Source organism: Macadamia integrifolia, unplaced genomic scaffold (assembly GCF_013358625.1).
Source record: "Macadamia integrifolia cultivar HAES 741 unplaced genomic scaffold, SCU_Mint_v3 scaffold1934, whole genome shotgun sequence".
Taxonomy (NCBI): Eukaryota; Viridiplantae; Streptophyta; class Magnoliopsida; order Proteales; family Proteaceae; genus Macadamia; species Macadamia integrifolia.
The window spans coordinates 11,477-23,761 of record NW_024868424.1 but is presented as its reverse complement, the minus strand read 5'-3'; the positions used below and the strand labels follow the sequence as shown (position 1 = coordinate 23,761).

At 41.3% G+C, this 12,285-nt stretch overlaps 1 protein-coding gene across 1 annotated transcript in view; it reads left to right on the top strand.

Annotated features, from left to right (window-relative positions):
* Nucleotides 1-9,530, top strand: part of LOC122065228 (protein THYLAKOID ASSEMBLY 8-like, chloroplastic) — a 33,777-nt gene extending 24,247 nt beyond the window's left edge. The window contains exon 3 of the mRNA XM_042629038.1: nt 9,199-9,530. The gene's annotated coding sequence lies outside the window, so the exon portion shown is untranslated. The remainder of the gene's footprint in view (nt 1-9,198) is intronic.
* Nucleotides 9,531-12,285: the final 2,755 nt, after the last annotated feature.

Sequence of the window (12,285 nt, the reverse complement as noted above, 5' to 3'; positions counted from 1 at the left end):
ACTTGATGTGGAAATCCCCTCCATGCCCTTAGTGCTTTAAGTGAGTGAAAAACAGGAAATCTTCAACAAAATCTTCTAAAAAAAACAACCATAAGATTCGAACTTGAGACCTCTTGGTGAGCAAGGGAATTTTGTACACCATAGCTCACCAACTACACTAGGTAGTTGTTGTTACCAAAAACAAATCTTTAATCACTTAAGGATGTGGTCTATCGATCCTTGTTGGTATTTGGAATATTCTTTATACCTCTGGGACAATTGCAAACGGGCTGGTTCTGCATCTCGGTTCAGTTCTGATCCATTATTCTTTTTCTGACCCGAAAAGAATAATCATTTGTACGGGTGACCAAACGAATGTGTACTTTTAATTGAACACGTCCATCTTGCTCAGAATTTCATCCTCTTCGCAACCATGAGAAGAAATAGGACCTCTTTACGTGTAAAATTGAAGATATAGCGCTCGATAGTCCTTAAGGCCTTGAAAATATAAAACCTACAAAAAGAGAGTAAAACCCAAGGTAGCTCCATTCTAAATATGTAAAATGCATGTTTTACTACCCTAGATTTCACACATAAATGTGCTCATCAGTTATGTCTATCCAACCTTGTAGACAAGGCTTGGATTGCTTTCATCACATCTTAAAGGGTGGGTTGGGGTTCTTCTGTCTGAACCATAGCTCTGATACCACTTAATGCAAGAGTAGAATACAAGAAACCACCCTAGTAGTTTATATCCCCAAATAATACAAATAGGAGCAGAAAACAAAGAAATAAGACCATCAAATAAACCCCCCAAAGATACAATACCAATGCAGGAGCAAAACCAGCCCAAAACACAACCCGATAGAAGAGAGGAAGACCTGCTATAAAGCTGAAGAGAGAGAGGTCCGGCCAGGTCTGTAGGAGTCCGAGCTGCACTCTTGGGCGTAGATAGTCCTAGGGAGGGTACAAAAACCCCGAAATTTGAGAGGTTTTTGACGGATGGTTGTGAAGTTACAAGCTTTCCTGATTTTCTAACCTAGGAGAAATAATCGCAGGCTTCAGGAGAGAGAATCAATTCTGGTTTGTAACTTGGACAGATCTGAACTTTTGAATACTCACAACAGTTGTATACTTCAACAGCAATAACTTTAGGATAAAATAGAAAGCTTCAAACAAGAAGAAACAAAGGGAAAAGTGGGGGAGGAGCGGTGTCTCTGCCCGGGCTTCTCACCCACAGCTGTCCCGGCTATTTTAAGCAATTGGCTGCAATTATTCTTTATTCAAATATGAAATTATGAGTACATAGGCTCCTCTATTTTTAGAGGGCAGAATAACTATCAAATTACTATTAGGAGGTAGTTTCCCAATTGGACTAGACACTCCTACTTCAACTAGGAGCTAGTTTCCCAATAGGACTAGATACTCCTATCACAACTAGGAATTCAAAATTGGACTAGGAATAATAAACGTATGTGGAAAACAAATAGAGTCCTAAGACAATTTGGACTCTACATACCACTTACTCAACTCGATGAGCCCAATAGCCCACTAATTAATTATAAACAACTACTAATTATTCCCCTAGCCGATGGGCCCAATTGACCCTTATTTGTACTTAGCCACTCAGGTGGACCAAGTAGGGATTCGGCTGGCTTCTTGGCTGGACCCTGGCCACTCAGGTGGACTAGGGATGGACCCTTCTTCCTCTCATATTTCTTTCCATAATGTGCATTTACATCAAGGGTCCTCCAAAAATGACCAGTGAACTTAACATCCCTATCGGACACTATGGTAATGGGTAACCATGGTACTTGACAACCTCATCAAAGAAAAGTGTAACTACCTTGGACGCACTAGAGGTCGTAGAACATGGGATGAAATGGGCCATCTTCGAGAAGCGGTCTACGGCCACATAAATGGAATCATGGCCTCTCGAAGTTTTTGGCAGGCCAAGCACGAAGTTCATGGTAAGGTCTTGCCAAGGGCCATGGGGAACCAATAGGGGAGTGTATAATCCCGTGTTTTGCTTTTGTTGCTTGGCAGTCTGGCATATCCCACACTGACTCACAACTCTAGCAACATCCCTCTTCAGTCCATGCCAAAAGAATAGGTCCTCTACGAGGGTGATGGTCTTATCTCGACCGAAATGGCCAGCGATGCCCCCAGCGTGCAATTCCCAGATCAAGAAATCTTGGAGTGAGGTCCTGGGAATGCATAACTTGCTTCCTTTAAAAAGAAAGCCCTTCCTAAGTAGGTAGTTTGAGCGACTGAACGGGTTATCGTCACTCAAGGAAGTGAACGGCTCACTAAAATCAGGATAGGTGGGGTATTGGTCCTTGACTCGCTCGAATCCTATAACCTCTACACTCATTGCTTGGAGTAACACACTAACCTGACTCCTAACATTGGTGCAACTGAGGAACATGTTTATTCGGCTAAGTGCATCTGCAGCGGTGTTCTTGGCACCAGGTTTGTGCTTGAGCACAAAAGTGTACTCTTGGAGAAACTTGACCCACTTGGTATGTCTCTGGTTAAGTTTCTTTTGGACATTCAGGTATCTCAGAGCCTGGTGGTCAAAGAAGAGCACGAATTCTTGCGGTAGAAGGTAATGTCGCCAATAGCGCAGTGATTGGATAACCGCATAGAATTCCTTGTCGTATGTCGAATATCGATGCCTAACTTCATTGAGCTTCTTGCTATAGTAGGCAACAGGGTGTCCTTGCCCTAAGACACCACCTATTCCAATACCAGATGCATCACAATTCACTTCGAAGACCTTAGAGAAATCTGGGAGGCGCAGGACTGGGGCCTCGGTCACAAGCTTTTTAATCTCATTAAAGGCCTTTGTAGCATTCTTAGTCCATTGAAATTCCTTTTTCATGCAATCTGTGATAGGAGACATAATGGAACAAAACCGGTAAATGAACCTCCTATAGAAAGTGGCTAAGCCATGAAAGCTTTGTACCTCATGGAGATTAGTTGGCTCAGGCCACTCTACAATCGCTCTCACTTTCTCAGGGTTAGCAGATACTCCCTGGGTTGACACAACAAATCCTAGGAAGATGACTTGATCACTCATAAAGGTGCACGTCTTGAGGTTGACATAGAGTTTCTCTTGGAAGAGCACATGAAAAACCTTCTATAAGTGATCCAAGTGGGAAGACGGGGTCTTACTATAGATGAGGATGTCATCAAAGTAAACCACTAGGAACTTGCCAATGAATGGTTGAAGCACTTGATTCATTATCCTTATGAAGGTGCTAGGTGCATTTGACAAGCCAAAAGGCATGATTAACCCTCAAAAGGCCATCCTTCGTCTTGAAGGTTGTCTCCACTCATCTCCAGGCCTTACCCGAATTTATTGGTACGCACTCTTGAGATCAACCCACTCTTGAGATCAATCTTTGAGAAGATCGTTGAGTTGGCCATCATATCCAACATGTCATCAAGCCTAGGGATAGGGAACCTATACTTGACAGTGATCTTATTGATGGCTCTACAGTCTACTATCAACACACATTCGCTAGGTGCTATATTTCTTTGGCGTGAGTAAGGCAGGTACTGCACATGGGCTAAGGCTCTCCCTAATGAATCCCTTCTGTAACAATTCATCCACTTGCCGCTTGAGTTCGGCGTGCTCTTTGGGATTCATTCGGAAATGGGGTAAGTTCGGGAGAGAGGACCCTGGAACTAAGTCAATAGCATGCTGGATGTCACACATAGGTGGTAACTCATTAGGTAGCTCCTTAGGGAATAACCTCTCAAATTTCTTCAACAAGGGTTGTACTTCTCTAGGAGCCTCAGTAAATAAGCGTGACCTATCGGTATTACTCTGTATGGCAACTAGAGCATAAATCACCCCTGACTCTTGACACTCTCCTTCAAATTGTTGTTGATTTAAAATGTTGAGTGTTTTAGTGGGAGTGTGTTTGGATGTACTTCCCTTGTGTTCTGGAACCCTTACTTCCTTAGGTGCACTGAGGGTTAGCCCAATTTTCTTCCCTTTGAACTCAAAGACAAAGGTGTTAGACTTTCCATAATTGGTGACATCTCAGTCATATAACCAGGGTCTACCTAGGATGATGTGGGCAACATCCATCTCTAGGACATCACACCACACTTGATCCTTATATCCCGCAAAATGTAGGTGAACTAGACACCTCAGATTAACAAGGATGGTGGACTGATTTACCCAGGCAACCTTGTAAGGCTTGGAGTGGGGTTCAGGTTTGAGGCCCATTCAAGCAACAGCGCTCTTGGCGACCACATTCATTCAACTCCCGTTGTCTATGGCGACGCAGCAATTCTTGCCCTGATGACATGTGTAAGTGATGAAAATATTAGTTCGCTGCCAATCATCGTTACTCTTAGGTTGTGAGACCATGAATTGCACAATACCAAGCTTGAGGTCACCGGCCTCCTCGGCGTCCTCATCAGATATGGTCTTATCTGGTCTATGGTCCTCATACTCATGGTCCTGAAAACCCTCTTGATCACATTCTTCAGGATTATGTTCTCCCACATATAGATTCCTATTGGGACACTCTCTGAAGAAGTGACCAAACTCATGACACTTGAAGCACTATTGTTGCCCACTACTCTTGGGTGCTTCTCTCAAAATTCCTTTACCCCTATTGTCAAGTTGATGCTGTGGTGCAGCAGGGGGTTTGGGGAATCCAGTTGAGCCTTGGGGTGGTTTTCTATATTGGGAGAAGCTCTTCCTCTGAGAATAAGTTCTCATGGAGGATTCCACCTCAAGGGCTATCCTGGAAGCTTGTGGAATGTCTCGCACTAGGTGGGGTGCCATACGAGACTGAATTTCGGAGTTGAGCCCACTAAGAAATCTGGATAATGTCTACTCAACATTCTCCTGAATATGGCTTATAATTTCAATTCATTGAACTTGCTCATGTATTCGGTCACAGTCAACTTTCTTTACTTCAAGGTATTCATTTCGTTCAACAACTGGAGCCTATAAGTGATAGGCAAAAATTTTCTCTTGGTACTCTAGGTCTGTCCAGAAGTCCTGGGCAGCTCCGGTGAGCTTAAACTTAGCAAATCGGTGGCGAACTTCCTCTGGCATATCGTAAAAATCGAAGTACCTATCAATTTGTTTAATCCAATCCAGAAGGATCGTAGCATCAATCTGACCATCATAGGTAGGGGCATCAACCTTAATCATCCATCTTACATCAAAGCCCCTATCATGATGCTCATAACCCTCATCATCTCCATATTGGGTATGGTGTCTTGGCCGTGGTCCTCGACCCCTACCTCGACCTCTACCACGCCCTGGGCCTTGGAAGTTATCCCCTATCTGGTCATAATCATCAGTGTGGTTATTTTCGTTCACTTCCTCAGGGTTAAGGCCTCTGTCCCTAGGTTCAATGCCAGTTGTGTTAGGGCCTTGCCGTCCATCAGGGTTTTGGACACTTGTCTCGAGGGCAACCAACTTATCGGTAAGAGTTTGGAGATGGGCAGCCTATGTCTCTTGTACAGCTTGGTTAGCTTGGAGGGTAGCTTGGATGGATTTCATGAATTCAACCAACTGCTCAGGTTGGGTGGGGGTGCTAGGAAGGTCAGACATATTCTGGTATGTTCTACCACTACGAGTGGACATAAGGAGATGGACAGCCAAGGTACAGCTGCCACCAAAGACTCAAGGTCTATTCAAAATCTCCAACTGAGACAGGTAGTTAGCCCTCTCAATCTTGAGGTCAGAAATCTCCCTCTCAAGTGTGTGTGTTTTTGGTGGGAATATAGTCCAATGCTATTTGGTCCCGCCAATCTAAGGAAGAAAAGGGTGTTCTCTTAACCTATGATAACGCTCTCTTAACTCAGACTCGACTACAGACAGATTGTGACGGAGACTAGTCCTCAAAAGGTAAGACATGTAAACAATGGACAGCAATACCTAATTACCCTAAACCTAGACAAAATCATGCTCTGATACCAAGATGATGTAGGGGTTCCTAGGTGACTAGGTTTCCTACAAGATTAACTAACTAGGTAGGGTAAACTCATGGGACTTGAGTTGGGCAGGATAAGGGAAGCTCAGCAAACAAGATTGACATGCAAAATAAAGTGAGAATAATGAGCAATAATAGTCTAATAAGAAAAACACAAACTCACTCAAGCGTCAAGTGGGAACATGGGGTAGGGAACATAGCAGCAAGCAAAGTTAGGTTCTAACACTAGCCTATTAAGCACCAAAGATAGATAAGAATCTCATGTTATATGTTCTAAAACAGTCATGCTTTGTAATAAAGAAAATCAGCAACGTCTAAGGCAAAACAGTGGGCAAAATAAAGGTCAAAACAATGGGCTAAAGGGGGGGTTTTTTTATGGAAGAGGATGAAGCAAATAATAGGGAACAATGGGGGTGGAATGGTTCTGTTCACTACTTACCTGCTGCCCAAGTCTGAGGAGTAAAGGAGAAGATGACGTCCTCCAAGGATTAAAAAAAAAAAAAAAAGCTTGTTGTCCACGCTGATGTTGATGAAGAAAATCCAGCCTGCAGAGAAGTATTCTTGATTGCTGCCGGTGGATCTTGTGTGTGTGTGTGTGTAGGGGCTGCCAGTAGCTTACGAACAGTAGGGGCAGCCCGCAATATCAACCAAGACAAAGGGGTGAAAGATAGAGAGAGAGAGAGTGTGTCGTGGGAGAGAGAAGGCGAGAAAAAGAGAAAGAAAGTCGAGAAAGAGAGGGAGACGAGAAAGAGAATCGAGAGAGAGAGAGAGAGAGAGAGAGACGTTAGGTTTGTGCTTCATTCAATAATTCATTAACTCCAATTCTTGGCCAATGGCCTTACACTTAAATAAGAAACTAATTGCTAACAAAAAGGAATCCTAGTCAATTAAAAGAACTAATTACTAACAAAAGTAAGTCCTAGTCAATATAGGACTTTCTAAAGACCAATAGAACTAAAACATGTAAATTCCTAATTTATTTCAAACTAAAACTAAAACATGATTCTAAAAGATAAACTACTAAATATAAATAACCAAATCAGATATGTGGGGGCCACATATATTGGCCAATGGGGGAGGAGAGAAGAATCGACCAGCGCTGGGAAAGGCTGGTTCGATCCTCACTCTCCTTCCTTCTTCTTTCTTGTTTCTTCTAATCCTCCAGCCACAAAGATGGATCGTGTGGTTGGGCCTTCTTCTTCTTTCGCTTGTAGACCTTGATGTCCCCATCAGAGATGAACCAGAAAGATAAGAGGCGGAGGAGCAGAACTCAGGCATGACTGCTCCGGCTATGGATAGTGCAGCGGTTATGAACCTGCGTTCTGTGTTCCACCGATTCCAACAAGCAGCCGAGAGACAGAGGAGGAAGGCCGATCAGTGTAAAGGGGTGGGTTTATTACATAATAGGATGAAGGGTAAACTTGTCATTTTAAAAATACCAACAGTGACATGACATCACTTGACGCTTGTGAGCTAACGGAATGGATTTAAGAGTCGTTAATTTTTTAAAACAGGGTATACACTAAGTATTTTTTATTTTTTAGGGTGGTTTCTCAGATAGATTTTAAAAACAGGGGTGGTCCAAGATAGTTTTCCATTAAAATATATTACTGAAGCCATAAATGCTTTTTCTTGGGTTTGCAGGGTAATAATGTGGAACGTTGGATTATGAATTACTTGTTCTTGTAGCCTTTTCATAAATTAAAAAATGGCGGCTGATTGAGTTCTGATCTCATAGTAGCTTTTGGAACTTTAAGAATTGCAGTCGTTATAATTTTTGGGATTCTTCACATACCTCAAGGCGTTTTTTTTTTTAATCTTTTGTAAAAATGAAGCTGTACATGTTTTCTTTTCATCTATCTTTTCTGTCTCTTAACTCTCATTGTGTACTTCCACTCAAAAAAGAAAAAACCTCTCATTCTGTACAAAGTTCAGTGGAGTATGTGTTTTATGAGGGATTCATTGTTAGGTATTTCAATCCCAGTTGAGGTCTTAGTACTTGATAATGGCTGTGGGCGTGCATTCATGGAAATGCAAACCCATCACCCATCAGTAACATGTGCCAATACATTTATCCTAATTTTCTGGAACTGAATATTAGCATGGTATTGGTACATTATAGAGGAAGCATTTTCTGGAATTTTTTATTTGCAAGGAAAATGCCTTCTAAGAAGCTGGACCATAATTGAAGGCTTCATTCACTTGTTAGGAGGAACTGTAGTGTAAGGAATCTGAACCAGCGATGTTATTAATTGTCACCCCACTTTCAGTGAATAGAACTCCAGACTTTAGCCGCACCACTATTTTTTATGCCAGAGCACCTACTATGAAGGGTTATAACTTAAGACACTTTTTGAGATTCATACCATTTTATGTATATTCGGGTTCATGTTTGGGAGTAATGTCTATCTACGTCTATGTTGCAATTGGAATGTGGGGTTTTTACTCCCTATTTGGACATGCGTCTTTTTTGTGCTCAGGAGACTAGTTTATAAGACCAGATCGTCTGGAATGTTGGCAAACACCTGTTTCCTTCCAATCATCCACATTAATGGGGACACTGGTGATTAATTCTCCTACTAGTTGACCTAGTTGAGTTTGAGTGTTGCACAGCATCAGCATCAGCATCAGGTTGTGTTAGAAAAGAAAGTCTTCAGAAGCTATTAGACCCAGTTGGTGTTGACTTTCTAGTGCAAGCTGATGTATGCCTCCAGATAGTATGTTTTATTGTTTGTTAGGATAAAAGTTTTGTTTCATTTCTTTTTTACTTTCATATGTTTTCTGCTTCAAAGAACACAATTATGTTTTTTTTTTTCACTGTGCGTTTGTTACTGTGGTACTTGTACATCAGATGCCAGTTGCATCTGATAAATTTTAAATTAAATGTCTTCAGAGCAATCTTTTTTATCGGCCTATTGTTGTGACAAGACCATATCGATGGTCATGTTCATCAACCATGCATGGTTGTCCAGGCGTCTAAGTGGCTTTGCCTGGACTAGTGCCTTGGTCACCTAGGCTTCTTTCTGGGTTGCCTTGAATTTTGCCCCCCCCCCTTGACAGCCTTGGTTCGCCTAGGCTCTGTGAACACTATGCAACCATGCAAATTTCCTACCATCTTGTCATTCTAGAGTTTGTCACATGTTTAGTGGTGCATGACCAAGAAAAGAGCAGACTTGACACTCCATTTGATTCAGCAAACAAAACTAAAACTGACCACAGTTTTGAATTTTGCCTTACGTCATTTCAGGTCTCAGGTCCTTGAAGAAATAACTCCGGCCTTCAACCATAGAAGCAAGCACTAGTAGCAAGCTCAGACATTGTTCACAACTGAGGAAAATTTGAAGCATTGCATTGGAGGAATTGTGATTCGTCGGATCGTTTTTGTTTTGAGCTAGGGAGCAACTCTTATATGTTGCAGAAGTACTCTTGGCTGCTCATCTCATAGTTGTGAATTGTAGTATTCTTGAATAGTCAAGAAAATGGGAAGATCTCAGAGAGAGAGAGACTGACTGACTGACTGTAGATGTGATGTCTATTTGTGCCAAAATGCAAAAGAAAAGAATTTTATCCTTGCATTTATGATGCCAGTATCATGTTCTCTCTGAAATTTAGAGACGAGTTTATTCCATGCATTATTTCCGTTTAGAGTTCAAGTTCTTGTTCATCCATGTAATTCACTCCGCTCTTTCTGCAACTGCAAACCAGATGGATTGATTTCTCCCAAATCCTGGCCTAGACAGAAATCTTCTTCCACTATAAATGGATAGGTATGTGGCTGTACCCGTTGGTTCTGAGTTCTTAAAATGCCAAATCTAATAATAGAAAGAGTTCTATTGTCTAGTGTTCCGAAGGCCATTAGATCAGCTGTAGCAAACGGGGCTAGAGCCATGCTCTCTTATATTTTGTAAAACCTGAGTTAGGCTGTGTTTGGTATGCATTCCCATTATGAGTATGTGCATTTCCATTCTGAAAATACAGAATGTGTTCTTAACTGAGAATGAGAACATTTTTTGGATAAAATGTTTATTTAAAATACATTTTTTATGTGAGAATGCTCAGACATTTTATCAAATACCTCATTGGCATAATCTCTTGGGTGAAAATCCCAGACAATATTACATCAATAACTCACAAAAAAAAATATAAAATTTTGATTGGTTCCTTAGATAGTATTGCTTATATCAAACCAATAAAGATCGTGAGGAAAACAGGAGATTTTAGGATTTTGGATTTGAGAGATCTTAAGGAGAAAAAAAGAGATTTGGGGCGAGAGAAGCAGTTTTTAGAGAGAAAAGAAAAGTAGTTTTTTGATATATGTGAGAATGAGACGCTATTCCTTGGGAGAAAAGGTGCCTTTCATAAGATTAGTGGTGAAGCTATTTTCATCGGGACTGTGTCGAGAGCTGGAGAATGGAGAATGCAAAATGGGAAAATATCCCATTCCAGAATGGGCTGCATTCATGACCGTGTTCTAGAATTTTGAGAATGGAATGCTTACCAAACAGTATTTTTAACAATCCAGAATGTGTTCTTAGTCTAGAATGCATACCAAACAAAGCCTAAATTTCCCTATCATACTTGGGTCTGAGGTTAAGTTTTTACTACCAAATAACTGGGATGTTATGATGTGGAAAAGGTAAAAAGCACAGGTGGCTAATGGCAATGGCCCAGGCGTGCCTAAGATGAAGCAACTACAGAACCATCTAACCAAGAAGTTTGTCATTTATCAATTATAGACCGACTCAACAGTGGAAATTTCTCTCATTCCCTCATACTTTCCCTACCTTTATTCGAACTCTCTTGACTTAAATTTTCACATCTGGTTCCCCAAAAAATAAACTCCTACATCTCTCTCTCCCTTAGTTTTTTTTTAAATATCTAAATTAACCCTCTCTTATTAAAAGCAAGTGAGACCCACCACCTTCTCCTCCTCCTCCTCGGCAGAACATACCTCCCCATCGCCCGCCGCTGCAACTCCCTTTAATGTTTGGTTAAGATACTTGGTGCTTATCGGGAACTGTCCTCTTCTGTACACCTTACTATAGAAGTGTAGAGGTTCCTTCTCTGAGGCTTTTACACCACAGAGAAGACCTTGTGATGTAGCTTTTATGTTTTTAGGTAAAGACCTTGTGATGTAGTGGTACTTCACGAAAGTGCATACACATTGTACAGCTTGATTTTTTATTTTATTTTATTTTTAATTTTTTTGGGTGCAATACAGCTTGAGTTGGTTGGTCTAGACGAAATTGCCATGGTTGAAAAACATGAACAATAGACAAGCTTTCATCGGGTTATATATTTAACCCATCTCGGCATCCCGGTCTCTCGGAAGTAAATAAGGAGCTCCACCTGGTCTGAAAATATGCTATCAGGGATTCAGCATTTCCATTTCCAGGAAATCCTTTGAAACAAAATGAAATTGTATGGTATATCGTACTAGAAAATATTTTTGAGCATTTTAATAAAGGAGCCAAGGCCGGGCTGACTTTGTCCTTCGCTGAGGCAATTGATTGAAGAGGGGCAGAGGCAGGGAAACCAGGGTGGACTGAAGAGGTGAGGGGGGTGGAGAGGTGGGGCAAGGTGAGCTGCGTCCTGTAGAGAAATGTAGAGGAGGAGGTCCGAAGGAGGTGGTGGTGGGTCCCACTTCCTTTAATAAAGGAGGAATAATTTAAGTATTTTAAAATATTAGGGTAGAAGGTGATGTAGGACTTCACCTTTTTTAGGAGGAATCAGATGTAAAAGTTTAAGTAGGCGAATTTTGAATAAATGTAGGGTACATGCGGGGGAGTGATTGAAATTTTCCCTATTAACACCTGTGTCCTGGATGTATCAATTGTTATTTGTGTGACTATATTATTGGACAATATGACTTTTTATTTATGACAATTGCAGAAAAAAATAAAACCATATAGATACGAATTTATAGTAGTATCAATGGTCACACAACATTTCTCCACTCGAGCTTTTCTGGCTAACCTATTAGCCACGGAGATTACCTTCCTATCCTTATTTACAACAGCCAATGTTTTAAAAGTTAACAAAAAATGATCAGTAGCATACTACAATTCAGCCTTATCCCAATTGCTCATCAACAACACCACTTCAGCATTAAATGGGTGTAATCAATGCACGAGGCTCCTGCCATTGTGGGGTCTAGGGAGGGTTATAATGTATACAGTTTTACCCTTGCTACACTACGAGGCTGCTTCTTGACTCGAACTAGCCATTTTTTTTGTTTTTTTAACCAAGGTGTCTCGGTCAGCTTACGCGCACCTTGACTAATCCTCGGGAGACTAGCGTAGCAACCCACCGAATCCTCAAGGAGACTCGAACC